Source organism: Orbicella franksi, chromosome 14, assembly GCF_964199315.1.
Source record: "Orbicella franksi chromosome 14, jaOrbFran1.1, whole genome shotgun sequence".
Lineage (NCBI taxonomy): Eukaryota > Metazoa > Cnidaria > Anthozoa > Scleractinia > Merulinidae > Orbicella > Orbicella franksi.
Genome location: NC_138158.1, coordinates 7,148,668 through 7,166,561, shown reverse-complemented (window position 1 = coordinate 7,166,561; position 17,894 = coordinate 7,148,668). Strand labels below are relative to the sequence as shown.

General features: G+C 38.4%; 1 long non-coding RNA gene across 1 annotated transcript; it reads left to right on the top strand.

Moving 5' to 3' along the window:
- The first annotated feature begins 7,415 nt into the window (after positions 1 to 7,415).
- Positions 7,416 to 17,887, top strand: LOC145467210 (uncharacterized). Its single transcript, XR_014042032.1, has 4 exons — positions 7,416 to 7,788; positions 7,876 to 7,953; positions 10,619 to 10,689; positions 13,984 to 17,887. It is a non-coding gene; the product is annotated as an uncharacterized LOC145467210 (long non-coding RNA).
- Positions 17,888 to 17,894: the final 7 nt, after the last annotated feature.

Genomic DNA, 17,894 nt, shown 5'->3' with positions numbered 1-17,894 from the left:
TGTTTTGTATAAACTGTTTGTCAGTCGTTTGATTAACTGGTCGTTGTAGAGAGGTCATTTTGGTAGTTTGGGACGTGCTTACGTGAGCGTTCCCGCTGTAGAAAGGTTAAAATAGGACTGAATGTATGGACCGTCGGCCGCAACGAAACTGAAAAACCGTCTGCTATAAACTTGTGGCCGTCAGTGGAGTTTTGACTGTAATACTGTTGCGGCACAGTTGCCGGAGCTAAACTGGGCCACCAATAGAACCTACAGACACATATCAACCTAAAAAATTGCTTAATTCACAACCAGAGTCCCCCTTGACCAGGGGTAACGCATTTGCATAACGTGCGAGTGCAAGGTCGTTGGTTCAACACCCGTGGGGGACTCGGAGATTTTTTTATCTCCCATATTCGCTTAAAAGAAAAATAAATTAGCTTTTTAATCACTTAAAGGGCTTTTCTTTTTTCCGTTTCAGCCACAAGTTAATCTTGAGGACAGGGAAAAGTAGCAGTTGTCGAGATATGACCGCTATGGAGAGACACGGGTGTAATATGTTTTTCTTTATCCGCAGACACAACATTTTTATCTCTAAGATATGCTCATTGCAGCATAGCAATACCCAACAGAATCAAAATACATCAATAAAACAGAAACCAACCAAAAACAGTTACCAACCACGTTCGGTACGCATCAAGTTTTCTGAGCTTTTACAGTATAACATAGTGTTTTGTATAAACTGTTTGTCAGTCGTTTGATTAACTGGTCGTTGTAGAGAGGTCATTTTGGTAGTTTGGGACGTGCTTGGGTGGGCGTTGCCGTGTAGAAAGGTTAAAATAGGACTGAATGTATGGACTGTCGGCCGCAACGAAACTGAAAAACCGGCTGATATAAAGTTGTGGCCGTCAGTGGAGGTTTGACTGTAATATTGTTGCAGCACATTTGCCGGAGCTAAACTGGGCCACGAATGGCGACTACAGACACATATCAAGCTAAAAAATTGCTTAACTCACAACCAGAGTCCCCCTTGACTAGGGGTAACGCAGTTGCACAACGTGCGAGTGGAAGGTCGTGGGTTCAAGACCCGTGGGGGACTCGGAGATTTTTTTTCTCCCATACTCGTTTAAAAGAAAAATAATTTAGCTTTTAAATCACTTGAAAGGTTTTCTTTTTTCCGTTTCATCCACAAGTTAATCTTGAGGACAGGGAAAAGTACCAGTTGCCGAGAGATGATCGGTATGGAGAGAAAGGGGTGTAATATGAGTTTCTTTATCCGCAGGCACAACATTTTTGTCTTTAAAATATGCTCATTGTAGCATAGCAGTACCCAACACAATCAAAATATATCAATAAAAAACAGAAACCAACCACAAAGAGTTACCGACCACGTTCGGTACGAATCAAGTTTTGTGACCTTTTCCAATATAACATAGTGTTTTGTATAAACTGTTTGTCAGTCGTTTAATAGACTGGTCGTTCAAGAGAGGTCATTTTGGTAGTTTGGGGCGTGCTTCCGTGGGCGTTCCCGTGTAGGAAGGTGAAAATAGGACTGAATGTATGGACTGTCGGCCGCAACGAAACTGAAAAACCGGCTGCTATAAACTTGTGGCCGTCAGTGGAGGTTTGACTGTAATATTGTTCCGGCACAGTTGCCGGAGCTAAACTGGGCCACCAATAGCAACTACAGACACATATGAACCTAAAAAATTGCTTAACTCACAACCAGAGTCCCCCTTGACTAGGGGTAACGCATTTGCACAACGTGCGAGTGCAAGGTCGTGGGTTGAAGACCCGTGGGGGACTCGGAGATTTTTTTATCTCCCATACTCGTTTGAAAGAAAAACAATTTATCTTTTAAATCACTTTAAAGGTTTTTCTTTTTTCCGTTTAAGCGACAAGTTAATCTTCAGGACAGGGAAAAGTGGCATTTTTCGAGAGATCAACGCCATGGAGAGGTAGGGATTTAATATGTTTTGTTTTTTTCCGAAGGCACAACATTTTTCTCTTTAAAATATGCTCATTGTAGCATAGCAGTACCCAACACAAGCAAAATATATCAATAGAAAAGAAACCAACCAGAAACAGTTACAAACCACGTTCGGTACCGATCAAGTTTAGTGAGCTTTTCCAATATAACATGGTGTTTTGTATAAACTGTTTGTCTGTCGTTTGATTAACTGGTCGTTTTGGAGAGCTCATTTTGGTAGTTTGGGACGTGCCTGCCTGGGCGTTGCCGCTGTAGAAAGGTTAAAATAGGACTGAATGTATGGACTGTCGGCCGGAACGAAACTCAAAAACCGGCTGCTATAAAGTTGTGGCCGTCAGTGGAGGTTTGACTGTAATATTGTTGCGGCACAGAGTCGGAAGCTAAACTGGGCCACCAATAGCAACTACAGACACATATCAAGCTAAAAAATTGCTTAACTCACAACCAGAGTCCCCCTTGACCAGGGGTAACGCATTTGCACAACGTGCGAGTGGAAGGTCGTGGGTTCAACACCCGTGGGGGACTCGGAGATTTTTTTTCTCCCATACTCGTTTAAAAGAAAAATAATTTAGCTTTTAAATCACTTAAAAGGTTTTTCTTTTTTCCGTTTCAGCGACAAGTTAATCTTGAGGACTTGGAAAAGTAGGATTTCTCGAGAGATGACCGCTATGGAGAGATAGGGGTGTCATATGTGTTTCTTTATCCGCAGGCACAACATTTTTATCTTTAAAATATGCTCATTGTAGCATAGCAGTACCCAACACAATCAAAATACATCAATAAAAAAGAAACCAACCACAAAGAGTTACCAAACACGTTCCGTACGGATCAAGTTTAGTGAGCTTTTACAGTATAACATAGTGTTTTGTATAAACTGTTTATCAGTCGTTTCATTAAGTGGTCGTTTTGGAGACGTCATTTTGATAGTTTGGGACGTGCTTGGGTGGGCGTTGCCGCTTTAGAAAGGTTAAAATAGGACTGAATGTATGGACTGTCGGCCGCAACGAAACTGAAAAACCGGCTGCTATAAAGTTGTGGCCGTGAGTGGAGGTTTGACTGTAATATTGTTGCGGCACATTTGCCGGAGCTAAACTGGGCCACCAATAGCAACTACAGACACATATCAACCTAAAAAATTGCTTAACTCACAACCAGAGTCACCCTTGACCAGGGGTAACGCATTTGCACAACGTGCGAGTGCAAGGTCGTGGGTTCAAGACCCGTGGGGGACTCGCAGATTTTTTTTCTCCCATACTCGTTTAAAAGAAAAATAATTTAGCTTTTAAATCACTTAAAAGGTTTTTCTTTTTTCCGTTTCAGCCACAAGTTAATCTTTAGGACTGGGAAAAGTAGCATTTCTCGAGAGATAACCGCTATGGAGAGATAGGGCTGTAATATGTGTTTCTTTATCCCCAGGCACAACATTTTTATCTTTTAAATATGCTCATTGTAGCATAGCAGTCCCCAACACAATCAAAATACATCAATAAAACAGAAACCAACCAGAAACATTTACCAACCACGTTCGGTACGGATCAAGGTTTGTGAGCTTTCACAATATAACATAGTGTTTTGTATAAACTGTTTCTCAGTCGTTTGATTAACTGGTCGTTGTAGAACGGTCATTTTGGTAGTTTCGGACGTGCCTGGGTGGGCGTTGCCGCTGTAGAAAGGTTAAAATAGGACTGAATGTATGGACTCTCGGCCGCAACGAAACTGAAAAACCGGCTGCTATAAACGTGTGGCCTTCAGTGGAGGTTTGACTGTAATATTGTTGCGGCACAGTTGCCGGAGCTGAACTGGGCCACCAATAGCAACTACAGACACATATCAAGCTAAAAAATTGCTTAACCGACAACCAGAGTCCCCCTTCACCAGGGGTAACGCATTTGCACAACGTGCGAGTGCAAGGTCGTGGGTTCAAGACCCGTGGTGGACTCGCAGATTTTTTTTCTCCCATACTCGTTTAAAAGAAATATAATTTATCTTTTAAATCACTTTAAAGGTGTTTCTTTTTTCCCTTTAAGCCTGAAGTTAATGTTTATGACAGGGAAAAGTAGCAGTTCTCGAGAGATGACCGCTATGGAGACATAGGGGTGTAATATGTTTTTCTTTATCCGGAGGCTCAACATTTTTATCTTTAAAGTATGTTCATTGTAGCATAGCAGTACCCACCACAATCAAAATACATCAAAAAAAAAAAAAAAAAAACCAGAAACAGTTACCAACCACGTTCGGTACGGATCAAGTTTAGTGAGCTTTTACAATATAACATAGTGTTTTGTATAAACTGTTTGTCAGTCGCATGATTAAGTGGTCGTTGTAGAGAGGTCATTTTGGTAGTTTGGGACGTGCTTGGGTGGGCGTTCCCGCTGTAGAAAGGTTAAAATAGGACTGAATGTATGGACTGTCGGCCGCAACGAAACTGAAAAACCGTCTGCTATAAAGTTGTGGTCTTTAGTGGAGTTTTGACTGTAATATTGTTGCGGCACAGTTGCCGGAGCTAAACTAGGCCACCAATAGCAGCTACAGACACATATGAACCTAAAAAATTGCTTAACTCACAACCAGAGTCCCCCTTGACTAGGGGTAACGCATTTGCACAACGTGCGAGTGCAAGGTCGTGGGTTCAACACCCGTGGGGGACTCGCAGATTTTTTTTCTCCCATACTCGTTTAAAAGAAAAATAATTTAGCTTTTAAATCACTTAAAAGGTTTTTCTTCTTTCCGTTTCACCCACAAGTTAATCTTGAAGACAGGGAAAAGTAGCATTTCTCGAGAGATGACCGCTATGGAGAGATAGAGGTGTGATATGTTTTTCTTTATCAGCAGGCTCAACACTTTTATCTTTAAAATATGTTCATTGTAGCATAGCAGTACCCAACACAATCAAAATACATCAATAAAACACAAACCAACCAAAAACAGTTACAAACAACGTTCGGTACGGATAAAGTTTAGTGAGCTTTTACAATATAACATAGTGTTTTGTATAAACTGTTTGTCAGTCGCATGATTAAGTGGTCGTTGTAGAGAGGTCATTTTGGTAGTTTGGGAGGTGTTTGGGTGGGCGTTCCCGCTGTAGAAAGGTTAAAATAGGACTGAATGTATGGAATGTCGCCCGCAACGAAACTGAAAAAGAGTCTCCTATAAAGTTGTGATCTTTAGTGGAGTTTTCACTGTAATGTTGTATCGGAACAGTTGCCGGAGCTAAACTGGGCCACCAATAGCAACTACAGACACATATCAACCTAAACAATTGCTTAACTCACAACCAGAGTCCCCCTTGACCAGGGGTAACGCATTTGCACAACGTGCGAGTGCAAGGTCGTGGGTTCAACACCCGTGGGGGACTCGGAGATTTTTTTATCTCCCATACTCGTTTAAAAGAAAAATAATTTATGTCTTAAATCACTTTAAAGGTTTGTCTTTTTTTCGTTTAAGCCTCAAGTTAATCTTTAGGACAGGCAAAAGTGGCATTTCTCGAGAGGTGACCTCGATGGAGAGGTAGGGGTAGAATATATTTTGTTTTTTTCCGAAGGCACAACATTTTTTCTCTTTAAAATATGCTCATTGTAGCATAGCAGTACCCAACTTAACACAATCAAACTTTATCAATAAAACACAAACTAAGCAGAAACAGTTACCAACCACGTGCAGTACGGATCAAGTTTTGTGAGCGTTTACAATATAACATAGTGTTTTGTATAAACTGTTTGTCAGTCGTTTGATTAAGTGGTCGTTGTAGAGAGGTCATTTTGGTTGCTTGGGACGTGCTTGCGTCGGCGTTGCCGTGTAGAAAGGTTAAAATAGGACTGAATGTATGGACTGTCGACCGCAGCGAAACTGAAAAACCGTCTGCTATAAAGTTGTGGCGTTTAGTGGCGGTTTGACTATAATATTGTTGCAGGACAGTTGCCGGAGCTAAACTGGGCCACCAATAGCAACTACAGACACATATGAACCTAAAAAATTGCTTAACTCACAACCAGAGTCCCCCTTGACCAGGGGTAACGCATTTGCACAACGTGCGAGTGCAAGGTCGTTGGTTCAACACCCGTGGGGGACTCGGAGATTTTTTTCTCCCATACTCCTTTAAAAGAAATATAATTTATCTTTTAAATCACTTTAAAGGTTTTTCTTTTTTTCGTTTAAGCCCCATTTTAATCTTTAGGACAGGCAAAAGTGGCACTTCTCGAGAAATGACCGCTATGGAGAGATAGGGGTGTAATATGTTTTTCTTTATCCGGAGGCTCAACATTTTTATCTTTAAAATATGTTCATTGTAGCATAGCAGTACCCAACACAATCAAAATATATAAATAAAACAGAAACCAACCAAAAACAGTTACCAACCACGTGGGGTACGCATCAAGTTTTGCGAGCTTTTACAATACAACATAGTGTTTTGTATAAACTGTTTGTCAGTTGTTTTATTAACTGGTCGTTTGGGAGAGGTCATTTTGGTAGTTTGGGACGTGTTTGCGTGGACGTTGCCGCTGTAGAAAGGTTAAAATAGGACTGAATGTATGGACTGCCGGCCGCAACGAAACTGAAAAACCGGCTGAGATAAAGTTGTGGCCGTGAGTGCAGGTTTGACTGTAATATTGTTGCGGCACAGTTGCCGGAGCTAAACTGGGCCACCAATAGCAACTACAGACACATATGAACCTAAAATATTACTTAACTCAAAACCAGAGTCCCCCTTGACCAGGGGTAACGCATTTGCACAACGTGCGAGTGCAAGGTCGTGGGTTCAAGACCCGTGGGGGACTCGCAGATTTTTTTTCTCCTATACTCGTTTAAAAGAAATATAATTTATCTTTTAAATCACTTAAAAGGTTTTTCTTTTTTCCGTTTAAGCCTCAAGTTAATCTTGAGGACAGGGAAAAGTGGTAGTTCTCGAGAGATCACCGCTATGGAGAGGTAGGGGTGTAAGGTATTTTGCTCTTTTTTTCCGCAGGCACAACATTTTTATCTTTAAAATATGCTCATTGTAGCATAGCAGTACCCAACACAATCAAAATACATCAATAAAACAGAAACCAACCTGAAACAGTTACCAACCACGTGGGGTACGGATCAAGTTCTGGGAGCTTTTACAATATAACATAGTGTTTTGTATAAACTGTTTGTCAGTCGTTTGATTAAGTGGTCGTTGTAGAGAGGTCATTTTGGTAGCTTGGGACGTGCTTGCGTGGGCGTTGCCGCTGTAGAAAGGTTAAAATAGGACTGAATGTATGGACTGTCGGCCGCAACGAAACTGAAAAACCGGCTGCTATAAAGTTGTGGCCGTTAGTGGAGGTTTGACTGTAATATTGTTACGGCACAGTTGCCGGAGCTAAACTGGGCCACCAATAGCAACTACAGACACATATCAACCTAAAAAATTGCTTAACTCACAACTAGAGTCCTCCTTGACCAGGGGTAACGCATTTGCACAACGTGCGAGTGCAAGGTCGTGGGTTCAAGACCCGTGGGGGACTCGGAGAGTTTTTTTCTCCTATACTCGTTTGAAAGAAAAATAATTTATCTTTTAAATACGCTCCCTTTCTTATATTCAGACATCAAAAAAAAAAAACAGAACGCCTGATCGCAGGAATCGCAGGTTATTCGTAAACTTGCACGCGGGCCAAATTGAAAAGCCAGATAGCGGTGGTAGCGACGGTACCCGGAACAGTAGAGCCTGATTGCAGGCTATAGTCAACGCAGCCCCCTCCCTCCACTCCCATTTTACCCTGCTATTTCCCACTGGTCTTTGCAGGTGGAATAGTCTTCGTTGCGATATTGCACGCGTGCACAAGGGAAGATTTTCAAAGGTTTGTCATTTGTTTTAAGAAGGCTTGATTCAGTGAAATAGTTGATGTGAGAAAGTAGATAACTGTTTTCCTTTTTATGCATGTCAGAGCCAGGAGGAGGAATGAGGAGACGTTTTGCTTGTTGATCAGTGCAGTGCTTTGCATGAGGGCTTATGAAGGATGGAGGTAAGCTTAGCATTAACTCACAAACTTTAAAATTTACAATATTTAATCTACGCTTAGCCTTTTAGAACAGGTATAATATATAAGCGTTAGTAGAAAAACAAAGCGACAAATTCTATACCTGCCAACTTTCACACCTTTTGGCGTGAGCCTCTAGCTTGAAGGTCGAACTCTAGCTCTTACGCGATCAAGAGTGTCTGTAAAACGAAGACTTCTAAAAACGACCCTAAGACCCCAAAAAGTCTAAAACGAAGACCCCTGCTAATCTTCTAAGGCATTTTGACCCTAAATGAAGTTTTGCTCCTTCTTTTTCCGGCCAATTTGGTGATGTCAACATGGTGTTTTGTTTTTTACTGCCATTTTGAGCTGAGCAACCAAGCTCTCACACTTGGCCGGAAGTGATGTTGCCAGTTTCGCCAACTTATTTTAACCTCCGTTTGGGCCGAAAATGTGTACAGATATTTCTCTGTGAACATTTTTTGTTTAATATTTATATTCGCTTCTTCAAATTAATGAAAATGTAGGGAAACAAAGTCAAAATACTCAAAGAAAATGTAAACTAAAAAAAGTCAAAGTACTCAAGTTTTTAGTAAAAATCTTAGCTTGGCAAAAGTCAAAGGTTCAAAGTAGGATTTTGATTGACACCAATTACTGCACATTTGAAAACAGAAATATCATATGCTATAATCTAAGAATATTTGCAAGAATATTTCCAGCCTAAAAGTGGCAGAAAAATAAGAATGTTGAGTCTCAGCCAGAAAGCAATATTCTTATAAAATAAAGACCTGTAATGGTGAACCTAGCAAAGAGTACATTCTGACTTATCAAAGAGAGAAACTTTGAACGGTCCAACAGCAAAGCATTAAGTTTAGTATTAGTGATTTAGTACAGTCTTATAACAAAAATCATTTTGAAACTTTTTACAAAACATCTTTGAACTCGGCCGCAAAAATATTTTAAACCCGGCATATAAAACAATTCTGAATGGTCCAGCAACAAAAATAATGTGGTGTCAATTAACCCAGCAATAGATTTGACTCTAAAGCTTTTTTATTATTAGTTTTTTAAGTATAATTTCAAAGTGGGAAACAAAGCAAACTAAATTTGGCTCAAGACGTGCAGCAACAACTTGGAATGATTCAGGAAAAAATGACCATTTTTAACCCAGTGGCAAAAAAATTAATTATCAAACTCAGCATGGGCACAAAAACTACTTCAAATAAACCAAGCACAAAATTTTCAAATTTTTTGAACAGCAATGAAAAAGAAAAGTTTTTCAACCCAGCAGCAGAACTTTGTTTTGAACCAAGCAATGAGTTATTTGTTGTAGAACTAGCAACAAAAATATTTTAATGTCAAGTGATGAGAATAATTTCATGCATAGTAATTTAAGTTAAGCTCTGATTGGGTAACTGTACAAGCATTGGTTGTTTTCAATTTTTTTACTATTATTTTATGGGGCATGAAAGTTTCTGGAAATTAAATGACTTAAATTAATCCTCAGAAACAAAGATAAGTACATTTACTGTGTGCATATCTCTGTTTGAATGCTAGTGTAGAAATGCCTGCACATTTGTGTCAGTCAAATGTTTCTGGAAATTTTAAGTGGCCAATTTTGCAAGCATTTCATGATTTTCCACAGTAAAATAATATGAATAGTTAAAAGGTGTTAACAGTGCTAGAATTAACAGTCTGTCATTGGACCTTGTGCAACCAAATTTTGAAAATTTTCTGACTAATATTACATTATGATTTGACATCATGACAGAGCTCCAAAATGACTTGGCTTTTAGTTATGAAGATTTCATTTGCAGACCATGTTTGCTTTCGATAATAGCTTCTCCAGACTTTGGTGGTCTCTTTTCTTTTCAGGTTCCAGATGTCAAAATGACAAACGTTAGCAGTGTAAGAATGGCTTGGTTGGACTTGGAATTTACATGCTCCCTTTAACCCATTGACTCCTGTGCTGCCCGTAACCAGCCGTGACAGGCATTGGCTTTTGTTCCACTTCTAATGTCATCACCTCTGACCAAAATTGACATCATCTATACTCAAGTTCTGCCAGTCAGGAGGAAAAGATCTTTCCAATGATACCCAGATCAGAGTGAATGCCTCAGTGGAGCCTGAAATATGCATGAAAATGCCCAGAAATTTGAGTGAAAAACCGCCAGCAAAATTTCCTGTGACTACACTTAGCTACTCCAAAATTTAGCTACTTAGCTACTCCAAAATTTCTAAGAAATATTTGAACTGGAAGCAAGCCCAGTAGAAGATCAATCACTGCAGCAAAAAGATAGGAAAAGGAGAAAGAGGAAAGGTGAAAAGAAAAATAATAAAAACAAAACACAAAAAGCCTAAAGAAGTAGGTCACTTTCTCGTCCCAAAACTATCTAGAAATTTTGTTTTCTGTGCATACCCAAGCAAAAATGTGGTAAAAACACGATGCCAGTGGAAAGAAAGGCATGCTGTCAATGGGTTAAATTTATTGACATCAGTGTGCACCCTATTTGATGTCATTCAGTTCAGAAAACATTGAGGAGACATTGCCTTAATCTACAAATTCTCTATGCTACAGTATATTGGCATTTCATTAGGAGAGTTACTATTTTGAGCGTAATGGAAACTAAATACATAAAAATTACAAGGAGACCGGAATTTTGTTTTCCAGATGAGATGTAAACAAGGAACCAAGTGGATCAGAAACTTGGCAATTAGGATTTACATGCAGCAGTTATCCAGGTAAACTAATAAAAGTGATTTGCAATTACCGTAAACACTGATGGATAAGCCACACCTTTTTACTCAAAATTTTCTTTAGAAATCGGGGATGCAGCTTATCTGTGTGAACATCTGGACAACGTGCCATAAATTTGCATAAATTAACACTTTCCATCGAAAATTTATAAGCCGGTAAAGCAAACTAATAAGAACTTCAGGAAACAAAGAATATCAGAGTTGACTCCTAAAGGAACTGTTTTTGTTCATTATCACAAGCTTACATTTCTTGCTGCTAAACTGCATTAAACCTACATTAAAAAATCTCTTAACCAGTTTAAGGTTGCCATTCTAGCTCATTCTGGAGTAGCTAAATGTTTCACAGTAGGGAATCTCCATTCTGCCACAAAGCTGTTTTCATGTCAACAAAGAAAGCTTCGAGAGCTACTTGTGTCCAGTACTCCATCTCCTGGTGAAATGCCTGGCTACTAAGCTACGAATGAATGAATGTGTTTGTGTTCTTCTTGTTGTATGTAAAATTCTACTGAAAAACTGACAGGAATGAAAACAATACTGGTTTAAAAATACCAGAGAAAGATCAAACATATGTCAAAGTTGGTAGACATCATGTCCATACTATTGCAAAACTAAAATTATAGGTAAGAGTTTCAGTGTTTGTGAGTTTATGCCGGTTTACATTCAATAAATCAAGAAATGTACATGTAAAGAACCTTCTCAATCTTCACTTGTGAAGTATTTTGAGTTCTTTCCAAAAACCTTTTTTCCGAAATATAGTTGCCAAACTTGGGGTGCGGCATATCTGCGAGTGCAGCTTATCCGCTGGTGTTTACGGTATATTATTCTTGATTAATCAAGTTATTACTGCTTTGTAGCATTCTTATTGTAACAGTTATGCCATTCTTCAAGGGTTTTTTTTATCACCTGCAAAAAGTCTTCACTCAAAATCAATTTTCCACTCACACTTTTTTTTTTCAGCAAAACTTGCACTAAAAATTGCAATGGTTTTTTTTTACATTTTAATTAAAATATATCTTTCATTTATTGGCAAGAAAGATGTCCAACTTTGAAATTCTTTCTCATGAGTGCTAATTTACAAGGCTCTGAAATGTGACAAATTGTCTTCTCTTTTTCACTGCGGCCTTTTTCACCTGGGGTAACCTTGAAATTGCACTGAATTCCTCTTTTGCACTTCATTTCAAATTTGCAATGAATAAACTAGAAACTAGGCTTTAATCCATTTAAATGATTAACTAATTGACTGGCTAATTGATAGGTTGATTGGCTGGTCGATGGACCAGCATAAAGACTGATTAGTACTTGGAAATTTTTAAGTACACTTGTGAAGTGCATCAACTCATTGTTTTCTATGTACTTCTGTTATTGACAAAATATCCTGTTGAAGTTCTGGTTGGTCTCTGAACTGATTTATTCATGGCCTGTGTACATGTAATTGTTTAAGATAACAAATCAACTAGTACAACTGGCATGGTGATTGACTGGCAAACAGATGACTAACAGGTTGACTCATTGATAAACTTATTATATGTACACTATTTGACATACTGACCAGGGGAACTTCTCGGGCAGTGAAATAAGTAGCAATGAGTGCTTCCCTTTGGCAGTTTGTTAAGCAAATGTAAAGAGCAAGCAAGGTGAATGAGTGACTAACTGACTGACTAACTAAACTGGCAACAGATAAAATGATTAGCTGAATTGCAGACTGACACAGACAGACAGACAGACAGACAGGCAGACTGACTGACTGACTGACTGACCTCTTAGCTGACTGATTCACAGACTAGTTGAGATTATGTCAGCAAGACATCAACATTATGTTGAGGGTTGTACAGGGGTATTCTTATGATGACTTTATTTTCCGTGAAATGTGAATTTAGGTTTGTCATTGACCAGACCCAAATTTCCTCTCAGCCAAATTTTGAATCACGCAACCTGTGAAGTTTATTCGCCAAAAGCTGTTGAAACATTGATACACGGAAAATGTTGCAGATATTGTTTTCTTTATAATGTGTGTAAAATATATTTTCTTTTGGTTTTATCAAAGCGTTGGATTCAAAGGGAATAAAAAATATGCTTAAAAAAGATATTACGTCAGCCATGGAATGCTCAGACATTGCAGCTTTCACTTTTGCTGTGTGACAAATAAGATTGTGTTTACTTTGCAAGTTTATTTTGCCAGAAGCGACGGTCATTAATTTATTTGCAATTTTGCAAGTATTTCTTGTGGGTTTAAGCAAATAAAGTGAATTCTTTGGCTGTTTCATCGCAGCGAGTTAAGAGATCTAAAAGAAAATTAAATATTTGCTGAGCTAAACAGGAGCTTGTCAGAACTTGCAGCGTTTCTGTCAATGCTAGGGGAAAACAACACAACCGTTCTAAAATTAGCTGTGGGTAGCGTAAACCTCAGATTGTGTGACTTGCATGACTTTACTTGTCGTTTACACATAGCACAAACAAATTAAATTTTGACTTTTAAGGAAGAAAGCTGTTTATTATAGATAGCGTAATTAATGGTGTGACACTTGTTTCCTTTTTGGTATCATTGATGGGTATGTCCCGAGCGAACTTCCAGATTAAGACCATTACATCATCAGAGATTTCACAAAGGCTAAGAGTGATGGTGTAATAACACAGTTTGTGTAGACCAAGTGATGTGGTGTCTACAGTAATCAATGAATCATCAAGGACTGCTTTGGAATGTGCACTGCATGGTGACAGTAGTACTAAGAAAACAGTTAAATTTTAAAAGTGAGGTTATAAGATCTAACAGATCTTCTTGTTGGTTATGATCTGTGACTTGAAGGTTTGGTGTGACCCATGAAGAACTTGAATTATCAACCGACATTCATGATTTAATCACTCTATTCTATGTGACTTTGAGATGCAATTCCTCCAAGGGATTTATTATGACTGAAAACATCAAATGTGACCTCTGTATAATTATTATGACGCTTTGTAAGGCATCCGCAACTACCAAGTAACAGAGCTTTCCTTGATGTCCTTCACTTGATTTTCAAAAATGTCATATGGCCTAGTAACACTCTTTAGAGCATAAGAGCAGGTTATTAAAAAGAGTACCTTGCTTGCTTATGTTCACGATTCAGGAAAATGAAATTTCGATGTCGGTGATCTGTAATTCACTATTTTTTCATCCATGAACCATGCCAGAGACCCCGTCCTTTACAACCCTCTGAACTGCAATGTTAAGTACATGGTAATTATAAAAACTTGTATACAATTATTTCTTAGCCTGACAAATAAGTCTTCTTTTTTTTCCAGATCAGATGTCAACAAGGAGAGAGTGGACTAAATCTTCAAGCAGTTATCTTTAGAAGGGCTGCATGTTCTATTTTGCCATCCAACTCTTGGGTGAACCAGGTAAACAAAACTCTTGAATAAGCCAAGTTCTGCTCTGATTATATAACTTCAGACATGCAGTTTGTGCCTTGATGATTTACACAATGAGTAAGAAAAGCTATTAAATCACACTCTTTTAAACACATCGTCCATGAAATTGTTAAATTTATCTTCTGCAGCCAAAAGTGATGTTCAAAAGTAAGATGTTTTTTCAGAATTAGATTGCATTTTCACCTTCAAAGAAAATTTTTGAATTGGCGATTTTATAACTTAGTTAGTAATTGGGCTGCAGTACATATTGACTGGCTGATTGACACTGTCAAAGTAGCTGTGGTCTATCCCGTTTGATTTGTACATTAACAATGAGAGACAATTCCAGGTAAAAGTGAGAGAAACCAAAATTTCATTCTGTGAAAATGATCCTGAAACTGGCACAGTAAAACTCACAGTATCCAAACTATGTACAATAACTCAAACATAAAAAGACTGACTGATGGACTGACTTACTGACTGACTGACTGACTGACAGACAGACAAACAGACTGACTGACTGACAAACAGACAGACAGACTGATTGATTGACTTATGACTGACGACCTCATTGGCTCATTACTGATTGATTGACTCGTGACCAACTGACTCACTAACTGACTCAGGACTGACTTTTTGATTGACTGACTGACTGACTGAATGAATGAATGAATGATTGACTCATGACTGACTGACTGACTGACTTTTTCAGGACTGCTGACTGACTCACTGATTGACTGCTAATGGACTGCTAGCAGAATGACTGATTGACTGCTGACAGACTGACTACTGTAACTAACTGTGGTTGACTTATTCATGACTGTCTGAATGACTGATTGACTGCTGATGGAGTGACTGATGGACTGTTAACTGACTGACTGATTGACTGCTGAGAGACTGCTGACGGACTGCCTGACTCACTCACTTACCAATGGACTGTGATTGGCTGATTGACTGACCAAACGTTTAAACTGACTGGGACGTGATGTATTGGCGCTGATCTGTTGAACTTCTGTATCACACATACGACATTCTGAAAAAACAATTAAAAGATAAAAGTATTAAAACGTCACTGAAGAAAAATCTTGGTACAGTATATTGCATGTCTGAAGTATTGAACACAGTCAAACCTCTCTAAATGACCACCTTGTGTAAAGTGACCCCCGGGAAGTGACCATCTTGAGTCTGAAATGTAACCACCTTGTAAAAGTCCCAAACTGTCTTGTGCAGCTAAATTATTAGAAGAGAGACTTATCTATAATTTATAAGCACCACATTGGTTTGGCAAAGTGCACAGATGGTCGCCTTTGGGTTGGTTTGACTGTATCTCTATTTACTGTAAACCTTGATGGGTACATTTCTCAATGCATTTCCTCTCCTCTCCGGCAATATACCTTCGGATGTCATTAAAATCTTGAACCAAATGCACATTCAAGATTGCAGCAGAGATTTTCTTAAGTTTCGCTTTCACTGTACATTCTCTAAAAACAAGTCTGTAAATATAATTTTCTAAAACGACGGATGTTTTCTGTCGCGTGACTAATTTACCTAGTGTTACGAAAAGAACGTAATGATGTCACGCAAGATGAGAAATGTAAGTACATGTACAGAAGTCTTTGTGGTGGAGTTTAGATCTTCAGCTAAAGCAAACTTACTCTTCAAGAAGCAACTACAAGATAGAGATGACAGCAATTTAATTGCAAAAGTTAAAACTATAATTTTGATCTGTTAATATGCAAAAATTTACTCGTTACATGCAAACAGCATGCAGAAAATAGCATGTCTTGTTTTTATGATTTCAAACCAGTTGTCTTAAGAGAATTAGAATTACAGCCTTGCTTACAATTTCACGGTTCTCTTGGATGAATTTCTTGATGTTGTATGATCGGAAATTATAGAATTGAAAATACACTTAAAATACGCTGGAGTTGATGTATTTCCCATGCGTACAACAAATATATTTCAGAGCCGTTTCTGTCCTGAAAGCAAATATAAACCGGAAAAACATCAATAAAATAATTTGTACACGGTTGTGAATTTTCTCGGGTTTTTCAGCGATTATTTGGAAACCATTCTTTCATTGGAGAGGATTTGGGAAACGTACTCTGAGGCAGTCCCAAGGGTGATGAGCATATTATTCCTCCTTACAATATTAATATATTTGAAAATCATCAACTCGGGATATTTTCTTGATATACTACCAAATTCTCAAAACAAAGATCAAATCACTTGGGGCAATTAGTAAGGAGAATTGATATGTCCAGCTTGGGACTGAAACTCTTATGTTTACAGTAACCGAGGTCTTGTTAAAACTAAGCGGTACGATTCCAGACTGGTTTTAGTAAACGGTTTGTTTCTGTTCCAATGTACGCCACAGGTACGTTTAAATTTTAAGTTAGACTTCAAAACAATTCGGTTCAAATTCTCTAAATATATTTCATTCGTTTGAAGTACTAAAAAGACGTATCTGTGGCGTACTTTGACATAAGAAACGAGCAGTTTACTAAAACTGAGTGTTGATGGTACTGCAACGTTTTACCAAGACTTCTCCAGAACTTGGCTTATTCTTGGTTAGTTTATCTGGTTCACTCAAATGGTTGGATTGCAAAGTAAAACGACACGGGTGGAAAGATAACATAATTATATTGAAATAAAAATTGCCTCTCTTGTCCATTACTTTTATTGAGAAAAAAAAATAATAAAAAAATAATCTAGCCAATCTTGTCCCTGCTCTTTGGGTTGCTTCCACTCTGCCTCTCTGAGTCAGTGTTGTTTCTTTAGTCCTCATTTAATATTCCAACTTTAAAATCCTGGTCTGTTTTATCTGATCCTTTCATCCAAGCCGGGGACAGTAAGGCACTTGGAAGAGTTGACCGATTGCTCCCAAGTGGGGTGGACAGCGTAAAGGAAAGTGAGAGTTTGCTTCCCATGCCTTCGGGGTCTCAGTCTTAATTTGTCACAATGCTACACTCGAGTAATTTTGGAATTAATGAGTTGAAAAATAATTAAAATGCCAAATTCGTAATTTGGTTCAAGATGCTAATCCGCAAGTCAATGCATCGAAAAACTAAAAGATTTGCCAATGAGCTCGCCCTCCCGGAATATTTTGGATGAAAACCCATTTTAAGTTGGAAATGTTCCCAACCTGGACAAGAAAAACTGAAGCGCTAAAGTATGGCGCTCAATTTCAGTGCATCACCGTTGAAATCAAAGAAAGATTTGAACCCAGAATCCGCCAGTCTGACCTCCGACCAAACCTCCGACCGACCGTCATTCCACAAACTTCACCAAAGAGCACAAGTCGCTAAAAGACTTTCATCTGTGAAGCTACCGATGTCAGGTTTCTCTCTTTAATTTGGATGAAAGAAATTGGCCGATAATTATGGCAAAAAAGCTTAAGTTTTGATTTAAAACTAAAATGATTGCAAAAGGTTTTAGTTTATTATGTTTATTCAGCTTGTTTGTTTATTGTCGTATTTCATGTCACGTGACGTTACTCTGGAGAGTTGTTTATTCAAATGCAAATCAAATTCCCGTGCGAATGAATGAATAATTCGAAAGACAATTCTCCAGAGAACATCCGTGATCTGAAACAAGCAATTAACATACGAAGCCGAGTGGGTCTTGTTATTTTAAAAATGAAACAAGCTAAAGATTTACGCCGAATCTCTGCTAACAATGTTAACAATTTTGGAGAAAGTATGAGCTAAAGTCATGCTGTGTTTAAGAATTAAGTTAAATATTCATGCGCGCTAAGATTTAAAACTAAAAAATTGTTGACTAACAAATTCTATCGCGATTGG